The following is a 14,846-nucleotide window of genomic DNA, read 5'->3' on the forward strand; positions in this document are numbered from 1 at the left end:
GGGTTCTGCAAGACTTAGCAAACTCTATGTTGTTTGATGCTAAACTTCCTCAGAGTTACTGGGCGGAAGCCTGGCAGGCGGCTACTCATATTCTGAACCGAGTATATAATTCGGTAATTGCTACGACGCCTTATTTTGCTTTATATGGGAAGAAGCCCAAAGTTAATTACTTTCGGGTGTTTGGATCTCAAGCCTATGTACTTATCCCAAAAGCGTTAAGGAAAAAGGGAAGTCCAAGGGCTAGGAAACTCATCTTTTGCGGGTACGAACCACATGCCAAATCTTGGAGGTTTGTGGACCCAGATGGGGATACTACAAGAGTGGTCCTCAGTAGGAGCGCTGATTTTTGTGAGCAATCCGGATGGACTCACTTACATGCTAACCCTGACATTTTGAGAGATGATTTAGGCATTCATGCTGAGAAAGAAAGTCCAGAGAGTGGTGAGCCAGAAGGGGATGGTGCACATGGTTCAGATGCAGATTCTGATCAGGCACGAGGTTCTTCTCCTAAGGTAGAAAAGCCAGAATCTAGGAGTGCTCCAACTTCGCCAGTCAGTAGGCCTAGCAGACAGCAAAAGCAAAGCAGGTCACCTGCAACACCGAGCCCAAGGGAGGTATCTAAACGGAGGTCTTTATCCCTAGAGGCACGTCCAGACATAAAGTCTGAGACAGATTCTGACAGCCAACGGTCAGAGGGGGCACAAGAGGAGCAATTACGCAGGTCAAAACGCGCCACGAAGGGCAAGCCGCCAGAGCGGTTTAAGGTGACAAGTGTATACGTAAATATGGCACAGTGTGAGCCAGAAAGCTATATGGAAGTACAACAGCTTCCAAGCTCAGAAGCCGTAAAGTGGCAGGAAGCAATGGAAAAAGAGATGGCTTCAATGAAGTCTCTCGGTGTGTTTACAAGTACAGAGCTTCCAAAAGGGCAACAAGCTGTAGGTTGTCGATGGGTATATCGTTTAAAGCCCACAACTACTGAAGAGTTGCAATATAAAGCCCGACTAGTTGCAAAAGGGTTTTCGCAGCGCAAAGGTGTTCACTATTCTCAAATCTATGCCCCTACTTCAAGATCGGAGTCATTAAGAATGCTCCTAGCCTCGTCAGCTAAGAAAGGAAATAAGCTGTTTCATTTTGATGTCAATGTGGCTTATTTAAATGCAGACTTACAGGAGGAAGTCTATATGACACCACCACCAGGTTTTGAAGGAGACAAGCCAAACCAGGTCTGGCGCCTACACAAATCCATTTATGGGTTGAAACAGTCCGCCCGTAATTGGAATTCCTGCTTAAACGATGCTCTAGAGAGCATGGGGTTCAGAAAGAGCGCAGCAGATGCGTGTCTTTATCTAAAAGGCTCGGGATGTGAACAAGAAGCAGTTTTGATATTTGTTGACGATTTATTATACAGTGGAAAGGATGATAAACTTGCACAACAATTTGCCACAAAGCTTGGAGAAAGGTTTCAGATAAAATCACTAGGCAATGTATCTGTTTATCTAGGAGTTAAAATTCAGCAAGATGAAAATGGTAACTATTGGCTTAGCCAAGAAGCTAAAATCCAGCAGTTGCTGGAAAGGTTTAAAATGGACAACTGTGCTGGTGTTAAAACCCCAATGGAGTTAAGTTACACAAAGGATGCTCAAACTGAGCAAAAGGCAGAGTTCTGTAATCCCGGGGTTTACCAGTCAGCGATAGGCAGTCTACTCCACATTGCACAGTGGACTCGACCCGATATAACATATGCTGTCAACATGCTGTGTAGACAAGCTGAAAAACCATCAATGCATGCTTGGCAAGGAGTAAAAAGAGTTTTAAGGTATCTCCAAACTACCAAAAGCTTTCGCTTAAAACTATCAGCAGAGGGCAGCACACAACTTGAATGTTGGGCCGACAGCAGTTGGGCAGATGCTGGACCAGATAGAAAATCAGTGTCAGGAATGGCGATAAAATTTGGAAATGCACTAATTGGTTGGAGATCAAGAAAGCAATCACTTATAGCTTTAAGTTCAACTGAATCAGAGTTTAATGCATTATCAGATATATGTAGAGAACTGGAATTTTATAAGCAACTGGTACAAGAATTGTTTGGAGAATGTTCCCTACCTATCAGAGTGTGGGAAGACAATCAACCTTGTATTAAACTAGCTAAATCAGGTCAATTCAAGGCACACACAAAACACTTGGATATCCGTTATCAAAATGTATGCCAAAGTGTAAAACAAGGTTTAATTGAACTAAAATATTGTCCAAGCCAAGAAAATCTCGCAGACGGTTTTACAAAAGCTTTGAGTCCGCAATCTCATAAATGTTTCTGTTCAGGTTTAAATTTGTATTAAGGTTGGTACAGCTCAGTGTTACGAGCGAGAGGGGGTGTTGCTATCAAAGGGTTAAAAGAGTAGCAGAAACGCTCTAATCACTGAGCAGCTGGAGGTCATTAGGCTTCCAGGAACATGAGTCTGTATAAATAGTCCCCCTGTTTGTTTGTTCTCCCTTCTTCTCTTTTGGGTGTGTGTTTTGCTGAGATGTGTGGTTCGTCGCCGGGTTTGTTTTCTTGTGTTTTGTAAATAAACCTTATTTTTGATTTACAAACCGCATGCTCCAGGACTCTTTTTGGGAAGATGCTGCCTCTCCTGCCCTTCTTAGCTGCTGCGCGAAATACTCTGCCGTGGTGAGACTTTTAAAGAAGGAAGTGCACTGGGCATTTACATTAAACTAATTAAAGTTTAATGGGACATAAGTTCATCATGAAGTTCTTCATCCGCTGCACTATAATCCTCCACCCCTTGGGCCACATTTTGTCCCCTTCGACCTCTAGATCTTTATTCATCACCTGCACAGTCCCTTTGGCCTCAGGAGGTGCATACTGACCATTTTGGGAGACCCAAATATAAGTCTAGTGACAAGGCTTGGTGCTCAGTTGGAGAATGTTCTTGGGGTTGGACCTCCATCTCTCAGCCTTGCATTATGGAATGGAGAGAGCTGGAGATGCAGAAGGAAAGCAGCTGGAGCTTGACCGCTGGGAAGGCCAGATTGAGACACCCACCCCAATTATGATTTATAATAATTATATGCCACTGGGTCTCACACCTGCCTCCTGACACTGGCTTATCTTAGCGGAGATTCCCTGTCCAGGCCTCTCTCGCTGTTCTTCCTCCTTTGCCCTGGGTGGCCTAGGGCTTCTGGATATTGTAGCTCTGCTCCACCTGGGAATTATTTATTAAATTGTTATACCTCTCGTCATCTGAATATAACAAGATAAAAATATGTGTGACACTGAAATAGGTGAGTATTAAAGGTGAATAACACTGATTGTTGGAAAGAAAAGAAAGAAGATGAAACCCGTGTTGTGTCCTCCTGAATGTAATAATAATAATAATAATAATAATAATAAAGTGTAATGAAGAAACCAATCTTCAAATCAGTTTCATATTCCCTGGCTGTATTTCTAAGCCACGATTGTGACTCAGAATCTTAGCCACACTTTATTCTAGAATATCAACTGGACATAGGAGCCAGACAATCCCTGGGATTTCATCCAGACATTCCTTTAGTGTGGGCAGCAGCAGTGGAGAAAGGAAGGAAGAAACTTTGGGGACAAACCATTTCCTTCAGAAGGTCTTCCCCAGCGGCCTGCAGGGTTGATAAACTGCTCAGTGGGAACATCTTGGCTTTATACTGTTAGGATCTGGATACCAATCACAATCCCTTGGAAATGCCTCAAGAACGCTTAAGATCCAATTTCACCAACTCCCAAGTAAGACTGAGGCCTAGAGGAACCTTCTATGCTGAGTTGAGGCACCTCTGGCCCTCCAGATGTGGTTGGACTCGTACCCACTGCCCAAGCAAGGATGGCCCATGTCCAGGGAGGATGGGAGTCTTATCTGGTGGGACACACTTCCCCCTTCTTCCCCCTCCTCTGAAAATGCAGAATGGGGGAGGTGGGGCACATTGACACACCAACAATATTTCAATATCAAGAAATGATATTCCTGTCGCGACATCACCCAAATGTGCCTATACATGTATGAGTAGAACAGTTGCGACTGTGCTGGCTGCTAGTTAGCCGTTGGCGTTTGAAGAGAGTAGGTGTGTTTTTAGCACGACCATCTAAAAATTATGTGAAATGTAAAAGTGTTCCAACACTTTTTTACGTCATTTAGTTAAGGTTTAAAAATACCAAAGGTAAGTTATTCCACTCAGTAATCAGGATTACAGGTGATTTTCAGATAAGCTCAGTGGCTTTATTAACAATTGTTAGATTTTTGAAAATGTCCGTTGGCGCACTTTGATACACTAAGGGTTAGCGCCTCCAGTAATGGCTGAATTCCTCTGATCGAGAGGAACTTGCTTTATGGAAATCTGGGTCTGGCCGCCACGGCAAAGGTGGAGACCCACTAAAAATCACAGGCAGGAGAAGCCTGTGAACCGGGAATTCAGCTGGCACCTTTTGCGCCTCCTCTACTCGCGGGGAAACCCGTTTTCGGGGATCAGGAGCGACGTGGGGTGAGTGGCGTGGTGCTTCGAATTGACTGCTTCTTTCACGGAGTGAAGCCGCATTGCTGTTGCCGCAGAGCACTGGCTTTTTCCTGTGGACAATTTGATTCTAAAACAACTACCCGTGAGTAGAACGGAAAATTGGATCTTTAAATGTCTTAATTTGGCACTGAAACGGGGAGGTTTCAAACAGGAAGTCCGCCTCCCCTTTTTGTAAATAGACTGAAGCAAACAGGCTGCAAGCTAAAGTCTTGGAAAGCCTTCCGTAAAGGATTAAACTTCCATTGGTTAAAATCACTAAACCCCCCTTGGAAGCAGGAGAAGAGGGGGGAAATTTTGGATCGTGTAAGCCTGCAGGAGAGAGTGAAGAAAGTCAAATTACCACCGCTCTGAACCTGGAAACGGGCTGCTAGTAAGACCGACGTTTTGGAATTGCCCATTGAATGTGAATAGATCGTTCGTTGACAGCTAGTTAAATAAGAGAAATACATTGTTTCCATTGTCTCCCTCTGCGTTTAAAAAGGAGTGAAAATTGAAACTAACTTTATTGTTTGAACTGTGCTTAAAAGGATTGATACAAATCGAAATTGTTTCCCTCTAGAAGAAGCTTTTGAAATTGTTACATGAGTTGAGCTGGGGGGATCTCCAGCTGCAAGATAAAAAACTGTGAGAATCTGGGACTGACCTTGGATTGTTAAGAATGTTGACAGAAGAAGCCTTAGTGGTTGCATTATGTAAGATAAATGACTCACTGGAACAACTCCATAAGACGGATGTGATGACTATAAAAATTGATAACTTGGGACAAAAAGTGACTAATTTTGGACAAAAAGCGAACATTAATACAGAAACTATTCAGGAATCGATACAGGGATCTACTTTGACATGGCAAATTGTAGAGAAGGCGGGGAGAAAGTTGTCGTTGTTGAACCTAAAATAGCACAAGTGGACAGGGAGAGAGCCCCAGCCTCACAGATGTAATTTGATGACTGTAAGTTGATGCCTTTTATGATTGAATTTAGGGAAAGTCAGATTTTGAGGATTATAGCCCCGCTTGGACTGGAGAAGGAAAGTTGGATAGATCCCTTCATGCAGGGATTTATTGACCTCTGGGACCTGGACTTGGGTCAGGAGGAGACTGGAGTTGTGGGGACCTCCAGATTTAGAGGAACTTTGAAATACGTCCTGAAATATCTTTGGGATCTTAGTTTTAACTATGGAGATTTGGCTGAGCTGTCGAGAAGGAATAAAAACATTGCTAGGTGGGAATTTCCCCAAGATCTACTCTTCAGCATCAAAGGAAGGAAAATAAGAACAAGATCAGCAGAAGACAAAGCAAAGTGCATGTATAAATATGAAGAAGACTTACAGAAGGGACTTGGAAAAGAGTTAAGAGCCTCGGACAGAAGATCACCAGGTTGATGGACTATATGGAATTGACGGAGATGACTGGCAGGGTCCGAGACCAGGGAGAGGAGACGGTGGGAGAAGATTGGAAAAATTTAAAGTTTATCTATGGAAATACAGTGGTGCCCCGCAAGACGGATGCCTCGCAAGACGGAAAACTCGCTAGACGAAAGAGTCTTCCGTTTTGGAGGTGCTTCGCAAAACGAATTTCCTATGGGCTTGCTTTGCAAGACAAAAATGTCTTGCGAGTTCCTGTGGTTTTTTCCCCCTCCCCCCCTTTTTCTAAGCCGCTAAGCCACTTATCCGCTAAGCCGCTAATAGCGCTAAGCCGCTAAGCCGTCAATGGGCTTGCTTCGCAAGACGAGAAAAACCGCAAGACGAAGAGACTCGGGGAACGGATTATTTTCGTCTTGCGAGGCACCACTGTAATGTAAAATTAATGAGTGTTAGAAAAATGTTGGAATGAAATTATATGGCTTTAGTAGAAATGTTATAAGGAATTAAGCATAAATAAGTATTTTAGTATTAATGGAAAATAAGGTTAAAATATGTTGAGATAACTATATGACAGAAAATAGAGAAAGATGGAAAGGACTTGCTGAAATAATTTATACAAATGGGAGGTGAGAGGAGGTCGATGAAACAAGGGAATGAAAGAGAGGGTATTGAGATGGTATGATGTGTGTTCCTTTTGAATTGTTTTTGTTGTTGTTTTGTTTAATGTGTTAATGTCGTGTTGTGTATTGTTTATATATTGTATTGTATTGTTTTTTCTTTCTTTTGTTTCTTCGCTTTTTCTTTTCTTTTCTCTTTTTTTGTAAGGATTAAAAGTAATTAATATTATTTTTTAAAAAAAGATTTAAAAATACCAAAGGTAAGTTATTCCACTCAGTAATCAGGATTACAGGTGATTTTCAAATAACTTCAGTGGCTTTATTAACAATTGTTAGATTTTTGAAAATGTCCGTTGGGGCACTTTGATACACTAAGACATGGGACACATGTGATATGTATAAAAGTGCCCCGCTTAGTGTACAATAATCTCTAAACTCATTAAATTTGAAAAGAAAAAACCTGTTGTTTACTACGTGGCCAAAGTCATTTCTAAATATAATATGATTTCAAGGATGTTGTTTTGCGTTTGCCAAAACCAAATTTCCCAAAGGGCACATCTTGAACATCATCTCTTTATACTTTTTCTATTGACTTATGTGGATATAATGTGTAACAGAAGCTAAGTGTTAAGTACCGTATTTTTCGCCCCATAGGACTGTCACAGCTAAAATGGCCGCTGTTTCTTTAATGCGAATAAAGCTGGGTCAGCATGACTCAGCGGTCTGCACCAAGTTGTATATATAAGTGAGAAATGTTAGTTTGTTGCTGAGGCTGGTGTTTGGGTTGGTTGGTGCTGGTGTGTATAGTTATTCAGTCGTGTTTTGCACAAAGACTTTTAAGAATAAAACTCTGCAAGGATATTCTCATTGGCTCTTTTTGTGCCGACAAGGAGACTGAGAAGACAAAGGGAGGTCAGAACCCTTTCCTTCTTTTTTTTTTTTTTTTTTTGCTTTTTACAAACACTGACAAGGACGCACATTTCCCCCTCCAAAAATGAAGGAGAAACACACAACTTCTAATTAAATCCTAGTATTTACTATACCTAAACATTGAGCACCACAGACTAATAATAATAGCGATAATAATTGATTATTTATACCCTGCCCATCTGGCTGAGTTTCCCCAGCCACTCTGGGCGGCTCCCAATCGAGTGTTAAAAACAGTAAAGCATTAAATATTAAGAACTTCCCTAAACAGGGCTGCCTTCAGATGTCTCTTAAAAATAAGATAGCTGCTTAATTCCTTGACATCGGATGGGAGGTATATTCCACAGGGCGAGCGCCACTACCAAGAAGGCCCTCTGCCTGGTTCCCTGTAACCTCACTTCTCGCAGGGAGGGAACCGCCAGAAGGCCCTTGGAACTGGACCTCAGTGTCCGGGCAGAACATTGGGGGTGGAGATGCTCCTTCAGGTATACAGGACTGAGGCTGTTTAGGGCTTGAAAGGTCAGCACCAACACTTTGAATTGTGCTCGGAAACGTACTCAAACATTCCTCTGCAGTAAAGGAGGCAAATGGAAGCCTTCTCATTGTCTTTGTGCTTACAAATACCGCCTTAAGGAGGTATGAACAGGGTGGGCCTGTGACCTGGATTCAGGAACCAAAGTATTTACCATCACAAAAGAATGGCCAGGCTGCGCAGGTAATGCAGTTAGTGACCATTAACAGGTATCCTTGGGGACAGGTTTTCTGCTGTAGACCGCCTCCTGTGATCTATTCCTGCTGGAGACAGTCTCCTTCTGTATGATATTTGGGGGCTTTATATGCAATATTTAATTTTTTGGGTAAATGAATTCCATTAATCCATTCACAGTGTCATGCTCTTCCAGAGGTTTCTGTAAGATTATTTGGAGAAGTTTTTCTAATGAGAAGATATTGTCACAGATGCTTGTTTTTGCCATTCTCAAAAGTGTGAATTTGTGTCTGCAGAGATAACATGCCTTTTCTTCACAGGAAAAATGTTATAAAATAAACATACAGAGTTGACAGAAAACCTTAATCCCATTGTTCCTTTGCAGATTTATATACACAGAATTAACCCCTTAAATTCTAAGTGGTTCAATGAACAGATGGTTTGCAGTGGAAGAGATCTGCACAAGTAGCTAAGTGTGAAGCAGTAAAAACGAAAGCGCAACCTTGTGAGCAGAATACTCCACACATCTTGGGGTCTTTGTGTAATAATTGTGCAAGTCAGACTTGAGGCAAGCTCTGAAGGCTCTTCAGGGCTGGCAACCTCTTCCCAATCCCACTGGGTTCCAACAACCGCACTAACACTTAACTGTACAGAATAGGCACCTGGATGCAGAAGCCAATCCAAAGGGGTGGCTGGTAGTGGAGGTGGTGAAATGCTTAAGTTCTGAGTTTTTCATGTGTGCTCAGCCTGCTTGGTTGTTGTTTATTAAAAAAAATGTTTACCAACATGCTATAATATTATTGTTTTAGTTAAATAAATTGCTTAAGTTGTTATTAAGGAAATGATTATTTTTCTCCTTCCAATAAATTGCAGCAGAAATGTTGTCCAAATATAGACAGTTAACTTATTAAACCTCAGAATGATTTCATAATTATCTGTCTATGTATTTCTAATACTGTAACCAAATCAGAAATTTTTGATTTAAATAGAATCATACTGACTAGTGATTTACCGTAAATTGTGATTGAAATCAATTTGACTTATATCAAATCCACCCTGATTGCAATCTACCACAATGTCTGAAATAAGGCTGGAACTATATAGAGGCGAACAGGACAATGTCCTGGCAGCTGCCACTACTTAGGGGTCTGAAACGGATAAATGAAAATATTATCAATCATCACACACTCAGTTTCATCAGCAGGGAAGCCAAGATGCATCCTAGAAGGACTTTTGAGTTTGTGCTATGATATAATTGGTAGTATTCAGGACAATCCAAAGTATGGAGATAAGTCGTAGTGAATACAGATGATCTGGGACAGCCAACACCCTCAGCAGGGAGGCTGGGTGATGGGGGGTCAGGGGTGCTGGAAGGGGAGGGGTCTCTGTCGAGGCCCCTCCCCTTCCTTTAACCCTTCCATGGACTCCCTCTCTCCGTTTCCCAAAAGGGACCCAGCCAGGCGCCCCACGACCCCAGGGATTCCTGGGGACAAACTGGTAAAATCAGCAGTGGTACACTGGGTCAGAAATATAGGTCATGATTAGAGCTGGGCGATATATTGGTATATTGCCCAAGACTGGCTTGAAGTTTACATCATGATAACTGTTTCCTAATACTGAGCTGGCAATATGTTACGAATCATAATGTGTGCAAGGGCTAGGCAACACCTGCTTTTCAACACTGCGATAACTTACCAGCTAAACGCTGTAATGTTAGTAGCAACTAAACATTTAAATCGGCCACAAGGTCTGAAATAGGGGTGGAACTGTACAGAGGAGAGCAGCACAATGTCCTTGCAATTGCTACTACTTAGGGGTCTAAAATGGATAAATGACAATATTATCAATCATCATCTCAGTGGGACTTTTGGGTTTGGCCTTGGCTAGCAAATGGTGGTATTCAGGACAATCCTGTATGGCAATGCTGATCTGGGACTGCCAGCAGGGAGACTGGGGAATAAGATGTGATGGAAGGGGAGGGGTCTCTGTCGAGGCTCCTCCCCCTTCCATTAACCCTTCCCTGGACTCCCTCTCTCCCTTTCCCCAGCCAGGCGCCCCACGACCCCAGGGAGAATGGGGGGCCTCAGCCCCACCCCCAGCCCTGCTTGGGGTCCTCCTTCCCCTTCCCGCCCAGGCATCGGGGGGGGGGCAGGGCAGCTGAGCATCTCTCGGCCCCCCAGGAAAGAGAAAGGGGAGTCTGGCGGTGCTGCTGCTGCCCAGGAGATCTTGCCAGGTGTGGATCCCTGCAGGTGTTGGGTCCCCCCTTCCCCCCTGGGTCGGGGCCTGGGTCGGGGCCCCTGTCGACGGGCCCCAGGGGGTCTCTTTGTCCTCCCCTCTCATGACCCTCCTCTATTCCCCCCTCCTCTCCCTCTTTACCTCTTGGTCCTCCGCCTCCCTGGCTCCAGATTAGTCCGCTTTCCTTGTCTGCAATAGAAAGGGGGGCGGCGGCGGCGGGGGGGGGTTCTTCAGCGACGCCCCTCCTTCTTTCCCGGTCTGGGAACTTCCGGCGCCTTTCGCGGCGACACTTCCGGCGACACTTTTCAGACGCGCGCATCCCTAGAGCTACGAATTTAGAGCAGCCCCTCCCTGTGTCCGGAGGGGAAGGAGACGGGACGGCGCTGCCTCTGGCCTCCTGCTCTGGGGGCTCCATGGGGACCCGGCCCCCTCCCCCCAACTGCCTCTCCTCCTCACGGGGAGTCTCACTGGGGGAGGCAGGGAGGGGGAGGCTCTCCTTCTGGGCCTCCTTCTGCATGCCAAGCACTCAACCGGGGTCCTTCTGCATGCAGAGCAACTGCTGCATTGCTGAGCTAAGCCCCCTAACAGCCAAGCCCAGCTTCAAACACCAGCCCTCCCCTCCCCCCGTTAAAAGACCACCCCCTGGATTCAGAGGCAGTGGGGGATTCCAGACAGACAGAGGCGCCCTTGCCAGCAGGGAGACTTCAAAAGGCCCCCCCCCTGCCTCCCCCTTCCCTCATTTAGTAGGGAGACTTTTCATCTTGTGGTTGGGTCATTTCAAATCCAGTTTTTCTCTCTTTTAATACTGTTGTTGGTTTCCTTGTTTACGTTATTCTATTCACTAGTGTTATTTCACATATGTGGCTCTTATGATCCCTGCAGGGTATTAAGTGTTGTTCTAACCTCCCTATTGCAGGTGGAAAGGGGAATGTGGGGCCTGCTTATAATATCTTAGGGTGGCAGGATTAAGATTTGGGACTGGGACTTTCAGAGCCACTTTTCACATGAGATTTCTTCCAACTACTGGAGGAAAGTATGTCTGAGGCTTATGACAGAAATATAATTATTACGGGTGAATTTAATGGAGTAGTATCACTGGACTATGACAGAGCACTGAGGGAAAGTATCTCAGAAGAAGGCAAAATACCAACAATGGATCTACTAGATCAAGGGTTGAAGGGAGAAGGGAACGGTTAATCATTAATATTATCTACACATAGTAAATTCCAGCACTCTGCTAGGATGGCTACACAAGCTCAAACTCAAAAATGCAGTTATTTGCAAAGTCTAAATCAGACAGGTCAGGAGGCCGTTTTCTGTCTAACCAGCTATCTGAAACTGCTGATGTTAGCTACAGGTCAGAAGGTCGTTTCCTGCCTAGCCAGAAACTGCTGTCAACTAAAAACCACTAGCAAGATGTTTCCTGCTTTGCTTCTGCTTTAAGTAATGCAAGATAAGAAGAGATACAAGGGAATGCTTAGCTAGCAAAAGAAGACACGTGTACAAGGAGGTGGGAGGGGGTGCTTACTGAGCAGAGAAAATGCTTAACCAGCAGAGGAAGTGCTTAGCTAGCAGCCTTAGCCAGCAAATATTGATATGCCCTAAAAGGGAATGAGTTGAAAACTTGCCAGCTGATTGGGGAGGTCTGGGAGGTGGGTAAATACTCTCAAAGTATAAGAAGGCTTGCAAATGCGTATTGCTTTACAGTCAGATTTCAGAAACTATATTCTGCTGGCTGTCTCTGTGCACAGATTTGCAATAAAACTCTTTTCTCCAAAGAAGAAACTTTCCTGGAATTTTTTTATTCTCTTCTCGGTCCTGGGGACGCGGGTAAGCAATTCTCTGGCAAGGTAAAGGGCCTAAGCCTACAGCTTGGTGCATTGGCCGGGAATCTTTGCCCCACCCCAGAGGGCCGGGGAGGGCCAGGCTCGACCTCGGTGAACAGCTCGGATCGGCGTTTTGCAGGCTCCAAGCGCGCACCCTGCCAATTCGTGGGGGGAACCAGCCACACCGCTCCGGAGTGGAGACACAGGTCGAGGGAGAAAAGAGAACTGGCCAGAAGGGGTCTGCAGCGGAAGCAAGGTAAGCCCAAGGGAAAGGGCAGGAAAGCCCAAGGGAAAGGGCAGGAGGCTTGATCTACCTCCCCTGGTTGTGGCAGGGTGTCACAGGCAATAAGGGCCACCAGGAATAAGGGGATTGGTTGTGCAGCAGCTTGCCAGCCACCAGGAATAAGGGGACTGGTTTTTGGAACAGAAGAAGGAGGGGAAATTATATTGATGTGATTTGTATGTGGTGTGTTGCATGTCAGATGCTCCGGTGATTGAATTGTCAAGTGTGGGCCGGGGTATTAGTGCCCCTTGGCCGAGCGATTGCAGGGTTGTGCGTTTTCTGCCAGGGCGACCTCGTGCAGGCCACAATCTGTATTATTTGGTGTGTGAAAGAATTTATAACCCGGTTAGGAGCGGAGCATCTGAGAGAAAAAAAAAAAAGAAGAGAGGAAAAAAAAAAAAAATGGGGTCTGGGGCAAGCCAATGTAGTCCCCTGGAATGCTTTTTAAACAATTGGAAAGCCGCCACAAAAAGTTATGACTGGGGAATTAAATTAAGAAGACAGAGAATGAGGACATTGTGTGAAGTTGACTGGCCCGCACAAACTAATTGGCCGTCAGGAGGAAGCTTTGATTTGCAACTAATCAGTCCATTATATCAGAACATATTGAATGCCCACCCCGACCAAATCCCTTACATTTCTACTTGGAAAACCAATGTAGAAAAGAACCCACCATGGTTGAAAGCCTGCCAAGGCGACGCCCCACAAAGTACAGTTTGTGCAGTTCGACCGGCAGGGAAGTCAGAAAAGCCCCCAGTGATACCAGATCCAGAAGATGAGGAGGGGGAAGTCATCAAACCACCGTCACCCTATGCTCCACCAACTGCCCCTCTGGCAAATCCCCCAGGCCCAGGTCTCCAGGCACCGGGAGGAGCCGGTCCCCAGGCCCAAGCAAGCCCTGCACCAAGTCTAGAAAAAAGGGACAGCAACTTGTTAATGAATGATGAGTTAGAGGAAAAGAAGGAGGAAGAAGATGAAGAGGAATTTATAGAGGAGTTGATAAGATGGACTGAGAAGAATATGAGGTGGACCACGGAACAGGAGGAACGCATTACGGCATACGTAAGCCCCTATGCGGAAAAATTGGATGTGAGTCCCTTGTTAGTTGAGGCAGCAGAATGCTGCACCCCTGACAAGAGAAAGAGATGGCAACGTAAGTGGGGACAGGCAGCGAAGAAAGTTATGTCTCATAGACAGTATGAGAAAACCAGGAGGGATCAGGCAGCCGGAGTACTACCCCTCCGAAGGGTTTATGACCCACCGGGACCTCCAGGAGCTAATGGGGCAGCAGCAGAACGGACCTACACGGTCCAGCATATACCCTTTTCGAGTGCAGATGTCTGTAATTGGAGAAATCAAAATCCTTCATTTGAGGAAAACCCAGCGAAAATCATAAAGCTGTTTGAAGGGATTTTTAAAACTTATAATCCCACCTTTGATGATGTGCAGTATTTAATGGATGCGCTGCTAACCACAGAAGAGACTAGGCGCATCCATGCTGAAGCCCGAGCACACATGAGAGCGCAGGGATTGCAGGATCCAGCTATCGCAGCAGGGTACCCTGAAAACACCCCGAATTGGGATTATCAAACTACTGGTGGCCAGAACATCCTCACTACCTACCGCCAGAATGTATTAAATGGAATGAGAAGGGCAGCCAGGAAACCCACCAACTTTGTAAAGGTTAGAGAGGTAGTGCAGGGAAATGAAGAGGCCCCAGGAGCATATTTAGAACGCCTGAAGGAAGCTTACCGCCAGTATACTCCTGTGGACCCAGATGAGGCTGCCAACGCCCCTATCTTAAAAGCTGCCTTTGTAGCGCAAGCGGCAGCCGATGTCCGTCGAAAGATTCAAAAAAACGAGGGGTTCATGGGCCACACCCTAGAGTGGATGTTAGAACTGGCTCAAACCACCTATAATCAGAGGGAGGAAGAGGCGCAGAAGAAAAAGGAGAAGTATCAAGCAAAGAAGTTGATGGCGCTACAGGCTACCGCACCCACCCCTCAGGGAAGAGGAAGTGCCCGGGGAGGAGGGCAAGGCCGTCTGGGAAGGAACCAGTGCGCCATCTGCCGGCAGGAAGGGCACTGGAAAAGAGAATGCCCACAGGCTCACTCAGGTGGAAGAGGAAGAGGAGAGCGAATCCCAGGCCCAATCCCCGAGGGACCTGGACAGGGACTGAGACCCTGGACATCGGCAAATGCAGGCAGGGGTAGAGGACGTGGACAAGGGCCTCCCTGGCACCCTCCAGCCCAGAGACAACCCGGCGCAATGAGCCTGAGAGAAGAGGAAGAATATTAGGACAGACCGGGCCCAGCTGATTTAGGTTCCCGTGAGCCCATGGTCAAAATACA

General features: G+C 45.5%; 1 protein-coding gene and 1 long non-coding RNA gene across 2 annotated transcripts in view; one reads left to right on the plus strand and one right to left on the minus strand.

Annotated features, from left to right (window-relative positions):
- The window catches only part of LOC309365229 (uncharacterized protein), a 30,743-nt gene extending 20,137 nt beyond the window's left edge, over positions 1-10,606 (minus strand). Inside the window, exon 1 of the mRNA XM_081903460.1 lies at positions 10,528-10,606. The gene's annotated coding sequence lies outside the window, so the exon portion shown is untranslated. The remainder of the gene's footprint in view (positions 1-10,527) is intronic.
- LOC309365410 overlaps positions 1-14,846 on the plus strand; it is a 61,466-nt gene that overhangs the window by 39,480 nt on the left and 7,140 nt on the right. The window lies entirely within an intron of this gene.

Source organism: Podarcis melisellensis, assembly GCF_964234715.1.
Source record: "Podarcis melisellensis genome assembly, chromosome: 2".
In the NCBI taxonomy this organism is placed as follows: Eukaryota; Metazoa; Chordata; class Lepidosauria; order Squamata; family Lacertidae; genus Podarcis; species Podarcis melisellensis.